The 24,631-nt window shown below is 45.2% G+C and overlaps 1 long non-coding RNA gene across 2 annotated transcripts; it reads left to right on the top strand.

Moving 5' to 3' along the window:
* Window positions 1-1,332: 1,332 nt before the first annotated feature.
* Window positions 1,333-20,871, top strand: LOC142601248 (uncharacterized). 2 transcript variants are annotated; one of them, XR_012834851.1, is made up of 3 exons: window positions 1,333-2,039; window positions 19,653-19,702; window positions 20,684-20,871. It is a non-coding gene; the product is annotated as an uncharacterized LOC142601248 (long non-coding RNA). The 2 variants fall into 2 exon arrangements; XR_012834850.1 differs by having other exon boundaries at window positions 19,627-19,702.
* The last annotated feature ends 3,760 nt before the right edge of the window (window positions 20,872-24,631 follow it).

The raw sequence follows: 24,631 nt of genomic DNA, 5'->3' as shown, positions 1-24,631 counted from the left end.
GCAGAGGTGCCAAAACCATCCCCGGGCTGCTGCTCTAGCTTGTAAAAAGCTGCAGTATTTGTTAACGCATGTGAGTTCCCGGACACTGAGATGCAAAACAAAGCAGTGCAATGCTTTTGAAGATCCCACCAGACCCCTTGTCCGATCCAAAGGTCACATATTGCTATGATGTGTCTTGAAATGAGAAAAGCAATCCTTCTTCCTGACGAGTTGAAAGCAGCGCTGCACACTGATGTGGATACGCTGCCCTATTTATAATGTGGATCCTTTCCCACCAGTTGCAAACTAGAGGTCTGCTTCGTGGAGATGCTGCTACGAGCCCTTGAAGCTCCCTACGAAGCCCCCCTACTTGGGCTTCGGTGGCAGCTGGGGCTGTTACAATCTTGTGAAGGGCTTCTCAGAAGGTTGCAGGAGCAGTTTTCAATGGGACAGCAGGTCTCTCTGTTCCTCTGGATTATAAATTGTGTCCTTAGGTTGGTCTCCACATTCAGAGTTATGTTACTGAAAAGGTCAATATTTTATCAATGTAGCTGTCTGCATCTCAGTTTTGAGGACAACTAATATTTAAGAAGTGCTGAGTATCCATGGTTCCTGGCAGCTCAGTTCTGAGTTTCAATTTATGTATTTAACTATGATATTCATCCCTCATTTGTTATGCAAGACATGAAATATCTTTTAATAAAGGTCTTTTGTTAAGAATAGGTCAAATTAAGCGGCAGCGTATTCTACACCAAGTATTTTATTCAGAACATGCTTTTGATAAATGATAAACAATTTGAAGGAACGAAACATTTTCCATCCCTTCCAAGATCATTGCCACGCTGTGAGGTGTATGAGTAGACTACAGGGGAATCCTGCACCTTGACTTCTGGAGGCTGCTGGATCCCACCACCTGCAGCGAGGCTCTGAGAGAGATGCTCAGGCCAGGCCAGGCCACAGCGACAGAACCCTCACCTACAGAAAACATCAAAAACATACCAGTTAAAATACTCCTGCAAGATAGTGCCCAGCTCTAATCAGCATGAAGGTGAGCAGAACAACAACAAAAACTGGGAAAAGCCAGAGAAGGAGTCTCCAAAGGTGGTGGTTTGAAATCTGCCCTTATATAACTTGTTGAAGTCACCAAATATGAACTAGGTCCAGCAAACTCATTCATTGTTTTTTTTTTTCCCCTATAAATAGTTTCTTCTCTCCAGTGGCATGAGTTTAAGGCTTAATAGTGGTTTGGCAGTTTGCTGGGAAAAACCTGACCAGTCTGCCAGTTTGCTGCGAGGGAGGAGCAGAGGGATGGTGAAACACCCTGTGACTCATTCCCACTGGAGCCAACTGACTTAAGGCTTGAACTTAAACCCTTTGTGGGATTCAACATGTCCGATTATTCAGAAAACATACGAAAGCCCAAACCTCAGGGGAGGCTGCCTTCCCCAGCGCCCTGCCTGCCAGCCTGACTCCGTGCTGGAGCCTCCGCCGCTCTCCCCGTGGGGCTTCAGCACCTTGACAGGCGATCCCTGTGGTTTTATGCACACCAATTTCTGCATAGTTTTTCAAATGGGGGAAAAGCACCCAAAATGTTTGTTGGGTTTTGGTTTGGGTTGTTGGTTGGGTTTTTTTTTGTGATTATCCCTCACAACTTGCTTTCCCAGCTCAGTTCTGTGCTACAAGCTGGAAATGGAGAGTTAAAGGAGACAGTACTGGAGTTACTAAAGAAGCCAGGCAGGAAAGAGAAAACAATGGCTTGGATAAAAACCATTCCCCTGGACAGAAACGGATAACCAGGCTGGGAGGGATGAAGAGGGATCCCTGAGCTCTGGCCCCTGGCTGTGAGGCTGCTTTGGGAAGCTCGGGAAGGGGGACAAGCTGAACTGCGAGCGTTGGAGCCCCGCAGCAAGGGAGGGAGCTGGGGCTGCTGGGGTGTGTCGGCAGGAAGATGGAGATGGAGACGGAGGGAGCTGACTGCGAGCAATGCCGGCTGCTGCTACGATCCTCGAGGATGAGTAAATGGGACTTGCCTGGGCTGGGAACAGAGAGGATACATGTAGGTAAGGGAATATGCTGGGGGAAGTATGTGTGTGCCTGGGGGGGTTATACCTTGGCCATGTGTCACGGTGATTTTTGGTGGGGATGAATAAAAAGTGTTTCCTGGGAGGAAGTTGCAGATTGGTAGCAACTGACTGGCGGAAAGCAAACCTTTTACCGGGAGAGCTGAAGTAGCTGTAGTTGGTCACAGCTTAGTGTGAGCCTTGGCAAACCCTCCAGGAGAGGAGGGACACGAGCCCCTCTGCTCACTGAGCATTCCTGCTGAGACTCCAGGAGGAAGGACAGTGTCTGTGGCCCAGCAGTCACAACAGGACCAAATTCTCATTTATTGCTTACTGTCATTAGTCTTCAGTTAAAAAATCGTACAAACACATCAGAGTTATCTCTCTCTGTGCTGTGGATCCTCCACTCAGAGGAGGTCCCAGAGGGAGGTCCTTGGAGGGCAGTGGACCAGCTCAAGTTGCAGATCTGCTTTGTGTCACTGACACAACTGTGCATGCAAAGCAAGTACACCGAGGGTTGTGCCCTCACCTGACCCTGAAGCACCTCTGTGCACAGCGTGTGCTCTCCTACGCAACAGGGAGAGCCTGCAGCACTGATGCTCCTTCCCACCGCCATCGCAGGTGCAGCTAGCTTATTTGACACCATCTCTGCTGCCAGCACTTTCCTTTCAGGAACATACCCCACTCAAACAAGAAAGGGAGGAACATCCTCCCAGGAGACGCCTGAGAGGATCAAATGAGGAGAGAAAAACCTCTCAAGATTCTCCTTATGTGAGTTTTTCATGGGTGCCCCCTGCCATGATAGGAGTGGTGTTCGCCCCTCAGTAAGTCACAACACCAGTCCTCATCTCCCATGGTTCTGTTTGGGTTTGCCTGTGCCCTCACGTACTAACACAGCCCAGGTGATCTACACAACATGCCGGTTGTCCTGGGTCGTCTTCTTCCCGGTTCCAAAAGTGTTTTGCTGTTGAGTTTCAGTCCTTCTGTGCTTTTGCCTTAGGATCTCGCCTCCCCTTAATACTGTTTTCTACTCCAGGGCAGGGCATTGTCATGGTCATCTAGCGTTCAGGTCTCCGTATGTGATCTAGGGCACCTGTACATTGCCTGTGGAAATGGGACTCACTGGCTGCTCAGCTGGCCCAGGTTTTGCCTGTTGCCCCTTGCCCTCCATGGATGCTCTGTGTGCCCCACGTGCTGTGTAAGGCCAGGCAGGGAGAAAAGGTCTTCTCCAAAGACAGCATCCTGCATTGCTGGGGTGCAGTCCTTGGGCAGGCATTTCCACCTCATGCAGAAAGTGGAAGTCCTGTTCTTAAATATCTAAAGCCATTAAGGGTGAGGTGTTTCCCATTCACAAGGGCATCTTAGATCCTTCACCATTTGACTTTTCTCATTTTCATTCATTGTGCAGAGAAGAACATTTTTTCTTTTGAGAAGATAAGGAGGATATAGGTGGCTAATTAACAAATATGTTAAATATTTCATCGAGGAAAGTGTTTTAACAGGCACTCCTGTTTTCATGTGCTATTTACTTAGGATAGCTTGGGTGAAAAGTGTTGCTTGAGGGAAATGTGATATTCTTATGCCAAGACAAATTGTCTCTCATCTCAAGTCATTAAATTTACTTGGCTGTGACCCTGATCAGAAGAATAGTGGAACCAGTTCATAAATTGACTTTTATATCAGCAGCCTGATGACAGACCAGAGTCCGCAGACTTTAAAGATTGTGCATGGCACTATTTTGCAGCAGTTGTGCTGTTAATATTAATATCCTGGCCAAATTTTTATGCAAATAATTAAAAGCTGCCATATGGACGGTACCCTGCATGTGGAATGAAACCTGGGCCTAACAAAGGCAACGCTGAACTTCACAAACATTTGAGGTTAGATTCTCATTTGGGGTAAATTGTGTTTGATACACTGACTTCATTGTGCCTGTATTTGATACGTCTACATGGAAGTTAATGGTGGTTTGGGCTGTGTTTATACATTTACATATGAATTACGTTATGCTGTTTACATATAGAGTACAGTATATAGGAATACAGTATGCTCTTTGTAGTCTGATAAATTGCCAGTGAGCTTGTAGGTCTGATGCAATGTACCTGTGATCAGGGACAGCTGAATCAGGGATTGAAAATGAGCTGTCAGAGAAGATGTCATGAAACCAGGCTCAGCCTACAGTATCGGGTCATCCAACCTTTGGCTGCAGGGGAAAGAGGCGGGGACACGTTCTCTCTTCTCCCGTGGTTTAGTATCTGAAACGACTGCATTAGTGCCTGAAAAAACGAGAAATAAAAAGCAATCTGTCTCTGTATTCTGTTTCAGCCATTAATCAAATGGTATTTTGCGAAGATTACAGTCGTATAGAGTAAGTGATTTGACAACAAATAATTTTGTTAGAAGTTGTGAAGCAAAAAGGGGAGAAAGGAAATTTCTGTTCTTTCTTCTTTACCAAAAATTGTTGTCTTCCTCTTGGCCATTCAGAGAGGATAATTCAAACACAGTGGGCTTGTTCCCCTCTCACATGCAGCAGCACAAATCAATAACTTTACAGAGTCAGGATTCATCTGCATGGGAAGTCAGACCACTGTAATTATAGATATATTGCTGGAGTTATGCCATATAATCTCCCATGTGGATCCTCTTATTACAGGATAAAGAGTGACTTTTTTTTCAGCTTAGTTTAAACTACCTCTTAAGAAACATCAACTGTGCTGAAAATGGCCACGGTTCATATTGGAAGAGAAATGCTCACATGGGGAATTAAGTTGCCAGCATGATTAATTAAATTCACACCTTCCTTTATACCGGCGTAATTCCCCTTATCCATGGTTAGTGTCAGGTTCAAGGCAGTGTTAATCCTCCTTGCAGCCTTTTTAAACTTCTGTTGAGAGTCTGCTGCTAATCTGCTGCTAATGAGCCGTCCAAATGGAGAACCTTATTTCTGGCACTTTAACAGGAAGGTCCTTTCTGCTGCTGCACCGGAGGAGCGAGGGGCAAAGCCAGAAGTCGCTGGTGTAATCCTCAGACCTCAAAGCAGTGGACAGTGTCCAGTAAACATTACTGTTCCCAGTTTTACATCATTTTTTATTTGTGCTTGGTATAAAAAATGAAATCTTGGCCCCACTGATGCCAATGGCAGACATCGAAGAGGGGTGGAGCGGGACAGGTTTTTGCCCAGAGACCGCAGAGCAGTTCTCCAGGGGTTACCTTTCTCTCAGTTCCCAGCCCTGGGCTCACGCCATCAAGCAAAAGAATTAGTTAATTCAGTAAATCTTCTCTCATGAGACAGGTTAGTTTTATTAATCAGTTCCAATTTCTATAGGATGTAACTGTATGCACAGAAACTTGCTCAAGTCTCTGCATGAAGGCTGAGCTCAGGCTGGTAATAAGGACTGGTTTTTAGCCCCGGGGCCACTTTTCCTGGTTGTTTGTCATGACCTGCTACACCTTAGAAACCAGAATGATGCCCATTCCATTTCTTGTAGTCAGTGGTCTTGGTGCCAGAAGGGCTGTTCTTCAGCAAACCCCCCCTTGGCTGGCAGGACGCTGCTCACGGTCCCATCGTCAGCAACCTGCCACAGGGACAGAGCGGTGTGGAGAGCCCGCTGTTGGCTGTTGGTAGTGCTTGCATTTTGGGTGAGTTGATACCTTTTTATTCTGTTTAAAGGCAAATCGAAATAAAATGGATACTCTTCATGTCATTATTAAATATACGCGTTCCTGGTTTTATTCCAGAAGAAAATTAAATCCTGTGGTTTTGCTTTAGTGTATGCAAACCTGGGAAAACCCAGGCTAGAAAGAAGAGCAAAATGTCTTTTAAAGCTGCTGAAAACATTGTGAGTAAAGATGAATTGAGCTGAACCTCAGTCCATCCCACTCCTACCAGTTTGATGTCAGTGCCAGCAATAGATGCCCAGAGCCTGGAGAAGGATCACAGGTCAGCAGGAGAGCACCTCAAGTGCAGCACAAAGGAATTCCAGCCAGTCCGTCAGCTTCATCAGGGGACCAGCTGAAATGCCTCTATCAATCAAACACACGTAGCATGGGGAATAAACAAGAGGAGTTAGAGACGTGCGCATGCCAGCAGGGCTATGATTGTATTTGCATCACGGAGACGTGGTGGGTCAGGAATAAAGGGACGGCAGGAATAGGTGCTACAGGCCAGCCGACCAGGAAGACCAAGCAGCCAGGGATCAAGTTAGGAAAGCCAAAGCCCTGATAGAATTAAATCTGGCCAGGGACATCAAGGGCAACAAGAAAAGCTTCTATAGGTATGTCAGTGATGAAAGGAGGACTAGAGAAAATGTGGGCCCTCTCCAGAAGGAAATGGGAGACCTGGTTACCTGGAGAAAGCTAAGGTACTCAAAGACTTTTTTGCCTCCATCTTCACCAGCAAGTGCTCTAGCCACACTGCCCAAGCCTCAGAAGGCAAAGGCAGGGACTGGGAGAATGCAGAACTGCCCACTATAGGAGAGGATCAGGTTCGAGAATATCTAAGGAACCTGAAGGTGCACAAGTCCATGGGACCTGATGAGATGCACCCATGGGTCCTGAGGGAACTGGCAGGTGAAGTTGCTGAGCCACTCTCCATCATATTTGACAAGTCGTGGCAGTCCGGTGAAGTTCCCACTGACTGGAAAAGGGGAAACATAACCTCCATTTTTAAGAAGGGAGAAAAGGAAGACCCAGGGAACTACAGGCTGGTCAGTCTCACCTCCATGCCTGGCAAGATTAGGGAACAGACCCTCCTGGAGACTATGCTCAGGCACATGGAAAATAAGGAGGTGATTGGTGACAGCCAACATGGCTTCACTAAGGGCAAATCGTGCCTGACAAATTTGGTGGCTTTCTATGATAGGGTTACAGCATTGGTGGATAAGGGAAGGGCAACTGACATCATCTACCTGGACTTGTGCAAGGCATTTGACACTCTCCCACACGACATCCTTGTGTCTAAATTGGAGAGACATGGATTTGATGGATGGACCACTCGGTGGATAAGGAATTGGCTGGATGGTCACACTCAAAGAGTTGTGGTCAATGGCTTGATGTCCAAGTGGAGATCGGTGATGAGTGGTGTCCCTCAGCGGTTGGTATTCGGACTGGTGGTATTTAATATCTTTGTCAGTGACAGGGACAGTGGAACTGAATGCACTCTCAGCAAGTGTGCCAACCATACCAAGCTGTGTGGTGTGGTCGACACGCTGGAGGGAAGGGATGCCATCCAGAAGGACCTTGACAGGCTGGAGAGGTGGGCCCGTGTGAACCGTGTGAAGTTCAACAAGGCCAAGTGCAAGGTCCTGCACGTGGGTCGAGGTGATCCCAAGCACAACTACAGGCTGGGCAGAGAATGGATTGGGAGCAGCCCTGAGGAGAAGGACTTGGTGGCGGGCTGGTGAATTAGAAACTGGCAACATGCGCTTATAGCCCAGAAAGCCAACCGTATCCTGGGCTGCACCAAAACAAGCGTGACCAGCAGGTCAAGGGAGGTGATTCTATCCCTCTGCTCTGCTCTCATGAGACCCCACCTGCAGTACTGCATCCAGCTCTGGGGGGCCCAACATAAGAAGGACATGGAGCTGTTGGAGCGAGTCCAGAGGAGGCCATGAAGATGATCAGAGGGCTGGAGCACCTCTCCTGTGAGGACAGGCTGAGAGAGTTGGAGTTGTGCAGCCTGGAGAAGACAAGGCTCTGGGGAGACCTTATAGCAGCCTTCCTGTACCTGAAGGGGCCTACAGGAAAGCTGGAGAGGGACTGTTTACATGGGCATGTAGTGATAGAACAAAGGGCAATGGCCTTAAGCTGAAGGAGAAGAGATTTAGATGAGATATTAGGAAGAAATTCTTTACTGTGAGGGTGGTGAGGCACTGGTTGCTCAGAGAGGTTGTGGATGCCCCATCTCTGGAAGTGTTTAAGACCAGGTTGGATGGGGCTTTGGGCAACCTGGTCTAGTGGAGGGTGTCCCTGCCTGTGGCGGGGGGATTGGAACTAGATGGTCCTTAAGGTCCTTTCCAGCCCAAACCATGCTATGATTCTATGGTTCTTTGATTGTGTAATTTTATGATTCTATGATTTATGAATCAAGACATAGCATCTGCCTCCCAACTTGGTCATATGAAGATTCAATAGCTGTAATCTGAGGTCAGAAATCTGCCTTCTGCATCCTAGGGTTCTGGTAGGTCTAAATGGGAGGTAAGATGATTCCCATCATTGAACAGGACAGCTATATATATATTTTTTTTTTTAAGGAAAAGTGTGTTAAATTATACTGTCACTGAGCCAGTTTTCACCAGTGCCTTAGTATACATAAAAAATATTAAAACCTGAATCCTGCTTTCTCCATAAGAAGGTGCACTCGAATCCCCTTCTGCTTTCTTTGGTAGAGGACAACACACAGTACCTGCTCAGGGATGATTCAGGGTGGGATCAGGCTTGGGTTTTGTCTCTCTCCTGACACAGCTTTCTCTCACCTGAAGCCGCAGAAGGTAAGGCAAGCTGAAGCGTATTACTTGCATCAGTCCCAAAGCACAGCTCCACATTTTCATGTGATAGCTACAGAGCAGTTTCCCGTACAAGACGATACCATTCCAGCTTGCATCCAGACCAGAGTGGTTTCTGTGATTAACTTGCTCCTCTTTTTCAACCTCCAGCAAGCTTGAAACCCCAGAACTCTGCAAATAGAGCCCAAAGGTCTTGCTGAGTGAGAGCTGATCTGTGAATGTGATGATGAATATTTATGGTGCAATACAGGCTCTTTCTTTAGCTGCGATTTTTCAGGAACTAGCTCAACATTGTGCAACCAGCTCTACAAGTCCTTAAGAGTGTGTCCCTTTCTGCTCCAAACTGAGATGAACTTCTTTGACCCTGTCTCGCTGATAACAGTGCACAGCAGGGATGGGGAAGTTACAGATCTGAATCATGAATATGCAGCACTTTTCCTGGAGAGAAGGAAGAGCATCACAGGTGATGGATGTCGATCACCTCCGCGTGTTACTGCATGGATGGGTGATGTACAGGAATGTACAATAATGTGCCTTTTCCTGCAGTTTTGTCCATTCCTTTTCCCTTGAGGGATTCTTACATACTAGACCCGCTTCCTCAATACTTTTAAATCATTTTATTGACCTGATATGTTTGGCATGCAGAGGTGATACTGCTGATCTGAGTCACTCCTGTGGAATGAGGTAATGTTGCTAATGACTTCCCTACGCAGTGGGGCGGCGGCGGCTCTCCCCCATAGGAGTGGTGATCCAGAGACGGTGCAGCTGATCATGGTGGGCTGTTCCTACTTCCAGACCTCACTCCTGCAGGAGGCTACTACACTTTCCTATTCTTCACTAAATTGATGAACCCCATTTCTTCAGGCTTTCTTTATGCCTTCTTCCCTGTACGTCCTGTGAGCAAATGCCACTGCCTGGCTGTGCTGGTTAACCGGGGCACAGATTAGTAAATCAAGGTTTCCTTCTAACACTGCATGTGAGCATCTCCCCTGTGCAAAAGGTCCTCCCTGCCCTCTGTGCATGGGTAAGCTCCCACCACACACTAGCAGCAAGCTTTGGCCAGTGGCAGCTCCACGTGTCACATCATTGCTCTGTGCCAGCGGGGTGCCCCTTCTCCCTTGGGGGTGCTCATGCTGCCTCTGCTTCTGTAAGCACCCGCCTCCTCCTGCCTATGCCTGCATCCCTCTGCCTCCCTCTGCGTGCCCCTGCGCACCTGGATGGCCAGAGCGAGGTGTCAGGCCAGCGAGCAGCCTTCCCCTCCTCCTGCTCCCCCCCGATGGGAAGTAGCCAAATCTGAGGAAGCAAGGCTTGCTGGAGGCTGTGCCTGCTCTGTTTGCTCAGAGGCCATTCGTACTGTGTGCCCTATATATTTTTTTTAATTACATTGCCCTTGGATCAAGTGCCATTCATTCACCTGGAATGGGCAGGTTTTCCCCCAGTGCAGCAGTGTACTCATAGCCCTGCTAGAGCTGGCATGGAGAGCATCTGTCTGGGGGCATGCCTAGGTGCTCAAACCAACCACCGAAGCATTAAGTTTTCTTTAATTTTTAAATGTATATTTTATATCATATCACATTACATATTTTATAAAATGTGTTTATATTTTAGATTGCTCCCAGCCTTCCTCCTCTCTGGCTAGGAGCAATCCTCTCTGGCAGGATGTGGCCCCAGCAGCAGGATCTGCAGAGGGACACCCCTGTCCCAGGGACCGCAGAGAACGTTGGGGACATCATGGCTGATCTGTTCTTATCTGCTTTTCCAAAGCTGACCAAAGCAGGCATAAAGCTATAAAGTGAGCATAAACTCAGTGTTATCTGATCCTACTAATTCTATATAAATGTAATTATGTGTTGGTGTCTGATCTAGATTGTATACATACCAGCAGTTTATCTCTTATTGCACAAATCTGACATTGACATTCGCAGAACTGTAGCCACAAGTTCTCATAAAGAAATGGTCTTCATCAGGACTGATGGCTACAGGAGATGGTGCCGGTGCTGTTTTGTGATGTGAAGGTCAATTGAAAGAAGGATGTCACTTTTGGCACCTCAAGAGGCTTAATGAGTGTTTCAGAAGTTTCCCATCACTCTGAACAGTAATTTATCTCTGTGAGCGTGGTCACCATTGCATCCCTCATGTTCAGCTGCTGTTTGCCGCTGCTACTTTCAAAAGATTGATATGATGATACAAATTCGTGAGGATGCTTGTTCCCATAGACGTGTCTTCCAGCGCATAAACAAGGCAGGAGTTTTTTGAACATGGGACCTCTTTGAATGAAGTAGGTAGTGTCGTGGGCTCACAGAACATGCAGTCGCAGGGTGAGAGTGGTCTACAAATACCTGCAACCCTCCCCAAACTGTTCAGAAATCACCTGCTAGATTTTATCAGAATGCTAAAGAAACTGAAGCAACACTCGCTAACCTTTAAACCTCTGATTTAAGTGGAGAAACACACTGGAAAGGCTGCGAAATTCCCCAACTAGCTTTATAATAGAAACACCCACATTCACTCGAGAGCAGTGGTACTCGCTTGTCTGAAGTCTTCAGATTTCTTATGCATGCTGTGACATTTCCCTTCCATTTAATGGCACTAATCCTACGCCGGGATTGCCTTGGCTTGTTGCTGGGACGCTCTTCTGCCCAGCCGTTTGCTACAGCTGAACAAATGAATACTTTGTGGTATGCAAAACTTGCCATTTGGATATTATTTTTGCTACGTGTTTGTTCTTAAATTCCGGCACCACTTTTCTCTTTCTCCCTCTCTTTTGTACGTTACTTTCTGTGTAGTGCTAGCCCATCTGCATTTAGTTGAATGAGTGGGAACTGTGGGCATGCAACAGTACATGATCCTTTCTATTACATAATTAAATTGCCATAATGTATATGACTTAAGAGTATGTCTGAACAAGTTGCTATGAATCATACATTTTTCAGCCTGAAACTGCCCTATTTAGCTTTTGTTAATCATTTCGCTGTTCCTACATTTTGAAGGAAAGCTTCCCTTTGCTTCAGCTCCAAAGACAAAAAGATGGGAAGGGTGAAGCACGCTTCCATCTCAGTTATTCTAGTGAAATGCGAACATAAGGTAAATTACGCCATGTGCAGTGAGATCAGAATCTGGCACGGTGTCTCTGTGCCCCATGATAAGAGGTTTCTACAATCCCAACCTACTGAACTATCGGTACCAGCGAACAAGTAGATGGGTATTTGTTGTAGTTCAACATCTCAAATATTTTTTTGGGCACAGATCTGCAGAGCAAGTAGATGCTTTTTAAAAAATGGGTCCTTAAATCTGTTGTTTTCTTCTCCTACCAGTTGCCACATGATCAAAATAAAAAAAAATAACCCTGTTCTGAACAAATCCCTCCTTGTCTTTAGCAGGATCCTGCTCAGCAAAATCCATCTTGTCTTTATCAGGAGTTCTGTCTGATCAGAGAGAGAGAATCCTGCCAAAAACATGGGAGAGATTTGGCTAGAACAAAATGCAAAAAGTCAGTGGCAAAGGGAAAAAAGGCCAACGTCTGCTTATTTACTCTGTGTGAAGCTTTGTCTTCACTGGAGTTAATTTAGCTTTCACCATGTAGCTCAGAGCAGAGCTTCGTGATCAAGTGCCTGAGGTTTTCTAGTCTACTTCGAGTTTACAATAAATAGACGGGGTAGCCGAACTGGTGTATCAGGAGAGCAGAAGCACGCGTTAGTCAAAAGTGACACGTACCACCTGATGACAAAAGAAATCTGCCTGGTTAAAAGGCCCTGCCGCAGCACCATTGGGCGAGGCAGCAGGGCCGACGGGCTTGTGCGCTTACCCAGCGGGCAACCGGGGAGCTGCCCTGCCCTGGCCCTGGCACCGTCCCCGGGCAGGGTGTCCTGTCTGGAGGCTGGCATCAGACAGTAGATCGCTCGGTGGGATCGCCTACCCTGCAGGTCTCCATGGGGTCTCGCTGGTTCTCCCCCCAAAAGTCAGTATCAACAGGCAACCTATGTTTCAGACCAGAGACTCGCTTTGCTGTGGATTTTGGTGATCCACACTCCTTCGTTTCTGCGCTATTTCTGTTGTGTCAACCGCAGCACAGCAGTTGCATCTAAGGAACATCTTATTACCATGCAGAACTTTATACAGAATGAGCAATCGAATGTCTGCAGTGTATATTAGAGTCAGGCTTGCAAAATGTCTGGTGTAGTGAAGGGACTGACTGCTGTACAAAGGAAATACAGAGTACAGTCCTGCCCTGCACAGGGGCAAAGTATTGAATGCACACATTTTGATGAGAATTTAATGTTCTGTGTCTTGCAAAACATACTCAGGGCACTGCCTGCACGGGTCCAGCCTCTTTTTCTACATTGCAGCATGAAGACTGCATTAAATGAATAGTGAATGCCGTGTTATTTCTCCTGGTTTCACAAAGCAGAAAGAAGTAGCACTTTGGAAGGGGAGGGGAGTCTTTGTCATGCAGATTAAAGCACTTGCATTCATACAGGCAGAGACTTTCTTGGCACAGTCTACTATCTTTCTGCAGCTTTTCTTCTTCGATTAGAAGATTCAACAATGTTATTTCTATTCCCTCCTTAGTATAGGTGTCTAGCATGAGCTTACTTTTCATTCAGAGACTAGATTAACTGCACAATGGTTCTATTTATAAACGATTTACTAGAAAGCACAATTAGAAAAATATAGGTGGTGAGAAAAAGAGTGATCATGCTTTGCTCTCAGTGGTTATGACAGTATTTTCCTCTTGCACAGCATACAGTTGCGATCCCAGGGTTGTAGGGCACCTTGTAAACATTAAGTACAAATGTAATGTCCTGGCTTTTAGACTGTCTTTACTGGATAATAAAAATCACCTTGCGTAGTGAACTCAAGCTGGCCACCCACGTGTAAAATGCCAATGGCGATAAGGCAGGGTTCTACGCACCCTGAGTAGTTAATGAAAGGAAATCCCTGCTGGAAGCTGGTGATGGGAATGGTCTTCTCCAGCTACGTAGAAGTAAATGCGACCTGTATCTTGCCTCCTGGTAATTTTCCATTTTAACATAGCTGTTTGGATATACATGCTGCAAGATATGTTGATACTCATTGACTTCAGCCAAACCTGAGATTGCTCATCACTCCTGAACCCACCAAGCTCTGAGCAGCAAAATTTCAGAGGTGGTCAAGCATCCTAAAGGTTAGGTACCTTGAGGATGCTAAGTACTACAGAAAATCTGGCAGAATATGACCCTGCAGGTTAGTAGCACAATCAGGAGGACAACCCCGGAGGTCAGTCCTGCTTTCCAGTCCCACACTCAGCCCATGCACCAACTCCATTGCTCAGTCTCCCACTACAATACTCAGACATTTACTCCATACAGCAATTGTAACACATTAAAAATATAGAGGGTTTGTCCAAATTATTTCTTCTGTACAGCTTTTTCAAGCTATTTAAAAAACAAATCCTTAATGTAATTCCAAATGTATACAAAATCACACAAACTACTGTAATACAAGGCTGACCCTATATGAAGGACGTCTGTATGCATCAGCAAAGCCCACTGCACCATATTGTTTGAACATAAAGATATGTTACATGTTTGTCTTTGTGAGTACAAAATAACCCCAAAAAACTTACTGCTGCCTTTTCTTGGAAAATATTATTGAATTATTTTTATTAATATTTTCTGGTAAGTTCTCCAGTGGAAATGATGCAAATGCCTGTCAAGGAGGGCTCCACATCTGCCAAGCTCATTAACTTTTTTTTTTAAAAAAACCCAAAACCCAAAACATCCAACACCTTTGCTTTGATTCCCACTACAAGCTTTTCACCCTGATAGGACAGGTACTAGCTTTTTGGATATTGTCTAAACCACTTTTTCTTAGGAAATTAATTAATTTCCATCTCATGCTAATTGCCCCAAGTTAGCCCTTGGTTTAGAGCAAGAAGTACTGAGCAAAGAAGTCATGCTTTACTTTTTGCAGAGATGAAGAACCACTCCACAATGTGACATTTTCTTTATTATAGTGCAAAACACTGTGTAACTCTAAAAATTAGAGGAGGCTGCTTCTGCATTTATCTGGATCTTTACAGCTTCTGAGCACTTCAGGGAGGAATAAATGAGAAGGAACTGCAGAAACTAAGAGCCATCATTTTCCTTACCGTGTATTTTTGCTCAATTTTTAGAGCATTGAATTGCCTGCTGAAAAAGGATTTGAACAAGATGTGCAGGTAGCTGCAGCTGAAAAATTATGGCAGCAGTCTAAGTGCCATACACTGAAGTCAGAGGTTTCCTCTCAAATGTAGCACCTGGCTTCTGTAGTCTTTAACAGAAGAGCAGCCAACCAAGCAGCCAAGGACCCTAACACTAGAAAACTGGTCCAGATCATTGTCACCTCCAAATCTCTTCTCAGAAAACTGAAGTCAAAATTGTACTCGTTCAGAAGGCATTGGTAGTCACCATTTTATTCCAGTCCAATGTTCCTTTAAATATTTCGAAGCATGTCTTTCTATTTTTATCACTACTGATCAACCAAAACAAATCAATTTGTATGTTAAATTAAAGAACTTCCCATTGAATCAATTAGTTTTTAGCGAGAGTCTCATGTTTAACTCACAGTCCAGCTAAAACACCTGCCTTGTAGCAGATAGTAGTTCCTTTTGCTTAATATGCACAGATGTCCTGGAATGCACGAGGATAAGGATTTGCGGGAACTTATCTTGTAGGTTCAAATAACAGTTCCTTTACTGGGTGTTTGTGGGGGTTTTTTAATTAACAGAAAGAAAAATAAGTCAAGAGAACATTATTCTGTATTAAAGGTGGGGGATCTAATCCAAACCTCATGAAATGCAGAGCTTTTTCCTCTGCATCGAGTGAGCTTTGGACCAAGTGACAGGCTATTCACTGCAAAATTCAACATTTTTTGAAGGCAGTCCCGACCCCACAGCTCGATTTGGTGTTGGAGCTGCCCGCCGGGTCAATACCCCAAACTGCTCTGCCGATGATATGTCTCTGTGGATGGCAGTCGTGATCCTGTTGCCATTTGCATTTCCAGGCTGTAGATGGGAACTACTGGGTTGAGTTGGGAGATCTGTGGTAACAGTGGGCGTCTTTCCCCGCAGGGATCGGTACCCGCAGTGCGATGGTGCGGAGGGCTGGGGCAGGACGTGGAGCCCCGCTGGCGCTCCAGGGATGCTCCCTGAGGATGTGGGCATCCTTGGCAAGCATCACACAGCAGGTCTGAAAACTAACAAATGGACGGTTGTGCAGTTTCCTGTGGTTTCAAGGCACGTTCTTTCATGCAAATTTTTTAATAACCTAATTTGCTTACTTGCAACTGACTTGCTAACAGTTTGTCTTTAAAAACAATATGAATTTTGTGCTGCTGAAGTTATTGCTCCTGCTTCAGGAAATGATCAGCAAAAACCTTCCCCGCACGCTGCTGGCAGCCTGCCTCATCTCTGGCCAGCAGGAGAACTGCCTTTGAAGTATGAGGCCAAGTTACTTGGGAAGAGTGTGGGACTCCTCAGTCTCATCTCACCCCGGGTTTACTGCACAGGCAGTGGACTGGAAAGATTGTTAACGCCGACTGAATGTGCTGGGATTGGTGCGGCTCTGAGGTTTGTTTGCACCACGCTGTGATGTTCAGGTCCTTGCTATGTGCTGTGTTACCCTTTCTAAAGTGAAGCTTGTTACCTAGAAAAAGAAATGTATTAAATCTAAAGCTGATCATGGTTTAGCTGAAGAAAGGCTGCCACTCCCGGGATTATGAAGATCTCTCGTATGGCACATTCAGTACATAACGGGTTGTCTCCTGCAGATCGCACGCTTAGAAGCAAGCATTAGATCCACAGCTTTCACCCTATCCCAAAGGGCAGACCCTAAAAAAGGCTTACGAGTAGTTGTGAATCAGCACAGGAATGCCAGGCGTGGGGACGGCTGGGTTCTGCCTCTGCTCAGACACTGGGACTTCTTGTGAAATGCATCCACGGGCAAAGATGCTGTTGTTCAGATCACTTGCAGGCTGCAAATCTGGGAGTTTCTTGTGAGTAAATGGTGGAGTAAATCCCCAGAGACCCTTACATGTGGTCTTACCTCTTGACAGGGCTCATAAAGCATTAATAAATTCTCTGTGCAGCCGTGGTTTCCTCTACAGTGGTGTAAAGCCCTTCTCTCTGCAGCTTCCCCCACTGGTTCCTGTGCTCCATCTGGGACTGCGGGCTGGTCTCCTCGTGACTCCCTTTTCTAGCATTTCAGTTATTTTATCTGCTCAATGAGCAAGTGATGTCTGCCTCTCCCTCCTTCCCAGAGCCCATGAAATGCAGACAACCATGAGTAGGGAGAGCTGGACTCAGAGCACCAGGCAGCCGGTCTGAAAGCAGGGAGCCCTCCTACCCCTACCCCAGAGAAGATGGGCTCTCCGCACGGCACCGGCCGAGGAAGGCAGGACACGTGCGAGCCTGCATGGTGATGCTCAAGGGGCTGAATTCCCTCGGTGTTTGTGTTTCAGGGTGACTGGCAGTGGTATCTAAGGAGATGCAAACTGTGATTAAATCTTGCATCTGACACTGCAAAATAATGTCCATGTACAAAAATGAAAGCAAAGACAACCTTTCTGGAGACTCTAGATGTAATTATCTTTGGAAAAATTGAAAGGGAAGAAAAATCACATTGTTGTTGTTTTTTTCTTTAATGGATGTCCTCCATTGAAGGACGTTATCACAACAGTGATTTGGCAGTGGAGGTGAGTTGAAGCTGAAAGACCGGATGCTCAGGTGGTGTAAAATGGCTTTAGCTTCATGGAAATCAGTGGAGCTTCATTGCTTTACCCTTTACAATCTGATTCATAAGCCCTGACACCTTGTCTCCTGTTTCTAACTGCTAAAATAATTTTTTTCTCTTAAATAACACTTTTAGGGTGTTATAAAAGAACTTTCACTAAATTAAACAAACAGGAAATTAAAACCTTGTGAACTAACAGATTTAACGCTCTGACTTATCCTAACTCAGTCCTTGGGCAGTTTACTTTGAGGAAATGTTATGACACGAAACCCCAGCTGGACCACATAACCAGATCTTCCTTACTTAAAAAAATCCCACCACTTTTGTTTTTAAAAATAATTATGTGATACAAACTGTTCTCATTTGCTGATATCTCAGAGCCAGCCCTGAGATAAAGACTTACCTAATGAACTGGGGTTTTTCCCAGACCACGTCTGTCACATCCCATCAGCGCCGTGAGGTGCTTCCTGTCCCCCTCCCAGCCTGGTTCGGCTGTAGTCAGTGTCTGAGGGGGGTGGAGGTGGAAGCTCTCCAAGCCTGGCAGCACTGTGCCTCGCTTGCCGCTGGCCCCTTGCCCAGTGGCCATGACATCTTCTTCCTTGGTCTTGTCATGGAGTTTGGCATTCCTGTAGGTTATTCCCTTCTGTCTCATGTTTGCTAGATATTCCCTGTTTTTTCCTCATTATCTCAGGTGAGGTTAGACTGGCTGTGATGGTCCTCCTCATACGTAGGAGACCCCATCACACGGAGCAGGCCAGTCTCTCTGATGCTCTGTGTTATTGCCCCAAGCACTGTTCTGCTGTCCACTTGCTTGCCTCATCACCTTACCCCCAGACGCGACTCACCTTAAGCAACACTTGGTTAGGTATGATGCTGTGCCAGACCATCATTGCAAAATGCATGTGCACTTTGAAAAATTTTGCCCGAAAGAGATGAACAGATTTCATACCCCAATTTTTTAAATCCTAAATATCTGGTAAGCAACCTAGACTTGAGGGTCTCAGCATACCTTGCACAGTTTGGAGTGGATGTAATAACACAAATAATATTTGTGCGGGTGCAGACAACCCCTTTTGGACCAGATGACTTCCAGAGGCCCCTTCCAACCTTAACTGTCTTGCGAACCTGCGCTGAGCGTCTGGTGCCGTGCAGTTGCAGAAATGCAATCACTACCTCCACCTAGCACGTGCTCGCAGACGGCTTGATCCTCCCCCAGGGTAAATAAAGCAGCTGTGCTGAGGAGGGGGCACAGTCTCTGCAGCAGGCAGGCTCCCGATCTGTGACAGCGCTGCATGGGAAGCTGGCACCTACCCTGCCTTGCACAGAGGCTTTGGTTTTCCCTTCCCCTTGCCCTGGTCTGAGATATTCAGGTCTGGGTTTTTTCCCCCTCCCTGCATATGGATGATGTCACTGCAATCACCATGACATCATCTTCCAGGAGAGTCGCTGGCGCAGAGGGGAAAGAAGAGCGAGGCTCGCTTGTGCCGTGCCCGCCCAAGTGGGTTTGCTGCTGGCAAGTCTTGGGAGCGCTGATGCAGAGTGAAAATGTCAGCAGCCCTCATAAAAATTGGATACAGCAGTTTTTAAACTTCACCATCCTGAAAGCAAAGATCAAAAAGGACTTGAACCTACTGGCAGATGAAATGATAAGGCTGAATTTGAACATAGTTGATTTATTTCTATGGTATTTTTAATTGAAGACAAAGTAAATAAATAAATAAGATTTCATGTAATTGCTGGCCAATATTCAAAAAAAATCTTGGCTCTGGGCCCTAGGAAACCATCTGTCTTATACCTAGCAGGAGTTTGCACCTAAGAAATCTTTTTCCTTTTTTTTTTTTTCGTCTGCTTGTAGTATGAGTTATTCCTTACCCTGGATTTCCTCCATCTCTGCCTCTTGTGAGGCTGAGCCAGTTGCATATGTCAGGTTTCAGCAGGCAGCAGGCTGCCTGCCCAGGCAGCAGAGTTAATGAAAATTCTCTCTTTTCCCATCCAAGCAAACCAGTTATCAACCCGTGTGCATGCAGGAAAGGCGTGATAGTCTTCCAGGCCAAGAGCTGTCTCATCCATGACAGACCCCTGGTGAAGGGCTGCCAGGGACAGCGGTGCATTTGTGAGTGTCCTGTCCTGCCTGGATCCTGAGGATTTACTGTGCTGGCTGACATCTTTATGAACATCCCCTTCATTTCTTTTTCCTACCTCAATACACTATCCTTATTGTCACACAAAATGAGGCAAGCTATTATTACCACAACTGAACTGTAAACTGCACCTATATATATATACATGTACAACTAGAAACACCACAACCCTCAAATTTCTTTTTTTTCCCAGATTTTTCTGATTTTTCTCTTCTCCAGAACTGCCCCAGTCCTGTAGAAAAAGGGTTTCTTCCTCAGATATTTAAGAGGTACGGCTCAAAATTAATTCCATCGAGTTGATTGATTTTAGCATGCCAGGTTTACACTTTATTCATCTTCCTTCAGTTTTTAAGATAGAAGACTAGGAGTTGCTCTAATACAGATGTCATTGGCATCAGGATGGCCCTTACCACAACGAGGTGGTCCCTCCTGGAAAGGCAACAACTGTGTGGGCTAAAAGTCAGAAGACAGTAATGATTAAAAAAGGAGGGTGTGAGGGTTTTTTATTTTTATTTTCAATGTCATTATTTGTGAAAATGAATGGTTAGGAATACTTGAGGCCCATACATGCTGTTTGCAGGCACGTGGTGCTAGGAGACTGGTCAGGAAGGCAGCCCTGCTGGGAGATGGGACAGTGACCCAAGTCCTTACGCCCAGGCTCACCGACGCCACGGGTGTTTACAGCCCTGCAGACTGCCCCTGCGCTGAAGCATCGTGGGGCACACAGTCGTGGGGAAGGACAGCAAAGTCAGGAGCTTACCAACTTGACCGTGTAGATGAACCCTGGTCTTATGTCTCTCATCCCATAAGATATTGCATCAATCATCTAAAGAATTCTACTCAGAGTCTTTACTGTTATTGCAGTTGTAACAGCTACCCTAAAGTAAGCCTAACTAAAGCCATGTTTAAAGCTAGTTTAAAGTTGAAATATTAGTTCTTGCTGAAGTGTTCCACACAAGGGCAGTGGCATTCCCTGCGGCAGCCTGATGCAGTGACTTCAACGTGAGCGTTGTCCAGCTCAGTCCAACTATAACATTTCCAATTCTTTTAGCCCAATTAAAAAACATTAGGCACTGAAGACACAGTCCAGCCATATCAAAGCTCAGCCAGCTGGCTCATAAAACGGCAGTTCAGAGGTCAGAAAGACTCATCAGAAATAAATTACAGGTATGAGAAAAAAGAGGTAGAAGCAGAGAAGCAAACTAAGTCATGAAATGCAAACTGCAAGAATGATTTCTGCTTTCTACCAGGCCTTCAGGTGCGGTGAGGATGCTGTGGTACCAGCGAGAGGGACCTCTGCAGAACATCGAGTTCAAGCCCTGCTTGGGCAGGGTCACCTAGGACTGTGCCCAGTTGGGTTCTGAGTATCTGCAAGGATGGAGACTCCACAAGCCCTCTGGGCAACCTGTTCCAGTGTTCAACCATCCTTACGGCAAAAAAAAAATAAAATTCTTAAGTTTAAACAGAATTTCTTCTGTTTTGTTTCATTTTGTGCCCATTGCCTCTGTCGCTGGGCACCACAGAGAAGCGTCTGGCTCCATCTTTACTCCCTCCCCATCAGGTATTTAGAGATATTGATACAATCTGGCTGAGCCTTCTCTTCTCCAGGCTGAACAGTCCCACCTCTCAGCCTCTCCTCATATGGCAGGTGCTCCAGTTCCTTCATCGCCTTTATGGCCCTCACTGGACTTGCTCCAGTATGTCCACATCTCCCTTGTATTGGAGAGACTCTCACCTTCCAGGTTCTGTAACAGCAGCCTGGTTTTTGCCTCACAAATCCTCTGTATGGTATCAACTTATAGAATAGCCATTGCTCAACACTGTAATTTTTGAAAGGAATTATTTCACAGGAATTATTTCCATTTTAGGCTTAAATTTAACTTCTACGTGGGACCAGAAAGGTGTCTGGGTGACGGCAGCACTGGGATATGCAGGGTCACATAGAGACTTCATGTTTTTTTTGACTGCACATCTGTACGCGAATAACCAAAGCACTAATAATGCGTGCAAGGGAATGGAGACCATCTGGAAACCGGTATAATTTTGATGGAGCATAGAGCAGAGAATATTTTTTCTCTGGCTATGTGCTTCATCACACTAGCCCATTTTAGTTATCCTTGAGTAGACTTTGATCTGTTACAAATGTACTTCATATTCAAATTATTTAGCCAGTGGTTGAGTAAATACATTTCCTCCTAGCATTTGCTCATGTTCCCCAAGATAATCCATTGTCATGCTGCAGGAAAAGTCACTCAGCTCATACAATGTGATTTTTGCTTTCTGAGCATCTGACTGCCATTTCATTCATGCATTTCAATTTGGCAAAGCAGCAATTTCCAGCGAGCCATATGATCAATGTCTATCTCCAGAAGTATTTATGATGCTTTTCCTACAGATGCTTTAGCAAAAAGTTAGTTTGTAGAAACATTAATTGAAAGTGAACAAAGTGTTTTGTGTGTCATCTAAGCATCAAAAGGTGGAAATGAGATATGATCTAAGCATTATATACCCGTCAAAGCTGTACGAGCTCTTTTTTATTGCAAAACAAAGCATCAGTGACTGTATGGTTACTCTGAGCTCAGCCCTACCAGGGCTGTTGCCTGTTGAATGACACCGCAGTTCTTTCATCGGGCTTGCCAACCTGATCAAAGTCAGTCTTTTAGGTGGCACCTTATAACAACACAGATATAATGGCTTCAATATTTATTCCAACATTTTTTTCCAGTACAGAAAGCAGATAATGTTTGCACCTAGTAAGACTATTTGGATCTAAAGAGTAGCCTCAAGGCATTTGTGAACTTACGTGTACAAAGGAGAAGGTTTATTCCTGAAAAATATCACTGTTACAATACAGGAGAGTGGCACTAAAACGTAGTCCTCTCCAAAAGAAAAAGGATAGTGCTTCTCCGTGGTCAGGGTAAGGAAGGAGGTAAGGACTCAGTCCCACTTTGTTATATGACCTGGAATACACAATCCAATATCTTTGCAGGTGAAGATGTCCTGTCAAGTCTCTTCTGTGGAAATCTGTAAATGTCTTGATTTCAACCTTTGTGATAGTAAGAATTCAACTCACTAAAGTTTTCCTCTTCTTTAAAATGAAGATATGGTTACATTATGTCAATTAAAGACTTGATCTTTTGCAAATGTATTGGGGATATTAAAAGCCTGGTACAAAAATATTGGCTTAATATTTGTATATTCATCTAGCACTGAGTACAGAGTGATGCAGGTGTGTCGCTGCGAGCCTGGGATGCCACACTGTACAAATAATGACTGTGCATGAGTACTGCTTATGTTGCTCTGCACAGTTTAAACTGTATTGAGATAACAGCTCCTTAGTACAGCCACTTATTTTAGGGGTTGTTTTTCTTCTGTTATAATTATATCACCATAGTTAAAATGACTAAACACTTTGAAACTTAGACCAAGCTTCAGTGGTGTTGCAAATTTAAGTGAAGTTTGATGGATACTTTGATGAAGTCAAATGATAAGCAGTTACTATTATGAATAAAACAAGAATACTTGTTCATATTTGGCTTACTACAGGATCTAAAGAAAGGCTCCAGAGTATGTGTTGGGGACCAAATTCTTGGTTCCTTCCTCGTTTTTCACTCTGTCATGCTTCCGCTGAACTGGATGAGGATCCTACCATTGCCCTTGTGTCATTTTGAACTTTCCAGCTCCCACTGGCACCATTTTACATAGCACAAAGCAATTTGTTTCCATTAAAAAGGACATTAAGGTGATGTAGCTGAAATTGCTCTGTGCCCTAAATCTATATAATTTGTTGCTCTTGAGCAATTCAGCTCAGCTTCCATTACCACCGACTGACATCAACAAACCATTTCATCTTCAGGCCTGTCACAACAAGTATTTTTTACAGCACTGTTATAACTTCATTTCAGAAAGTGATTGTGACAAAGAAGGGGCTGCATTAGATTCAGTGTCAATAGCAATCTGATTTGCTTCTCAGAAATTTCATTAGCCAAAAATAAATTAGAAAGTGACATGCATACAGCATAAGTACTTCAAAACCATTGAGAAATGAAGCCCTTTGACAAAGCACTGCAGTTTCTTATGCATGCCCCAGCACAAGCACCCTTGATCACTGGCACTTCCTTAGTGGTGGCATAGAACTATAGAATCATAGAATTGTTTTGGTTGGAAAAGACCTTTAAGATCATCAAGTCCAACCATTAACCTAGCACTGCCAAGTCCACCTGATAAACCATGTACCTAAGGACCACATTTACACGTCTTTTAAATACCTCCAGGGATGGTGACTCAACCACTTCCCTGGGCAGCCTGTTCCAATGACTGACAACCCTTTTGGTGAAGAAGTTTTTCCTAATATCCAATCTAAACCTCCCCTGGAACAACTTCAGGCCATTTCCTCTTGTCCTACCACTTGTTACTTGGGAGAAGAGACCAACAACCTCCTTTCAAGTAGTTGTAGAGAGCGATAAGGTCTCCCCTCAGCCTCCTTTTCTCCAGGCTACACAACCACAGTTCCCTCAGCCGCTCCTCACAAGACTTATTCTCTAGACCCTTCACCAGCTTTGTTTCTCTTCTTTAGACACACTCCAGCACCAGAATGTCCTTCTTGTAGTGAGGGACCCTGGTTCCATCCTCTCTCTGCTCTTACCAGCTGCCAGGAAAATCTTTGTTTTGAGACCCACATTCTCTAGCGTTGCTTGTATCCCTGTCAAGGTGACTGCTTCTCAAAGGATTGGGCAAACTGTAGTTTTAAATAATGGGAGAGTAAAAACCAATGAAAGCAGCAGCATTGAGTAAGAGGGATGCAGGCTTTGGTGGGGGGAGTGTGGGGAAGATCCTCAGTGCCAAGCACAGTGCAATGGCTGCTGATGGTTTCTGTGGGTCTGGAGGCATTGGAAGACGCTGAGACAAATGGATTCTGCTTCTCTATGCTTTCCTTAACATAGTGTGTTATGTTTACTGCCTCTCTGCCCAGTAGACAACTCTTTTGCCATTTTTAGCCATATTGAGTGCTCATCATGTATTGCACTGGTTTCTCCAGAGTCACTTGAAGATGCAGATCTTCTCAGGGCTGGCCTATCTTGCTTGGGTCAGACCAGCTTTGAATTTGGCTGCCTTTAAATGCCTTGCTTTTGAAAAGTCTCAGTTTGCTATGTGATCCAGATCTTTCTGTCCTCCCCAACATTTGCTGCATTTGAAAT

The sequence above is a fragment of the Balearica regulorum genome, chromosome 3 (assembly GCF_011004875.1).
Source record: "Balearica regulorum gibbericeps isolate bBalReg1 chromosome 3, bBalReg1.pri, whole genome shotgun sequence".
Taxonomy (NCBI): Eukaryota; Metazoa; Chordata; class Aves; order Gruiformes; family Gruidae; genus Balearica; species Balearica regulorum.
Note: the sequence above shows the minus strand (reverse complement) of the source record. Positions and strands in the feature narration are given on the sequence as shown.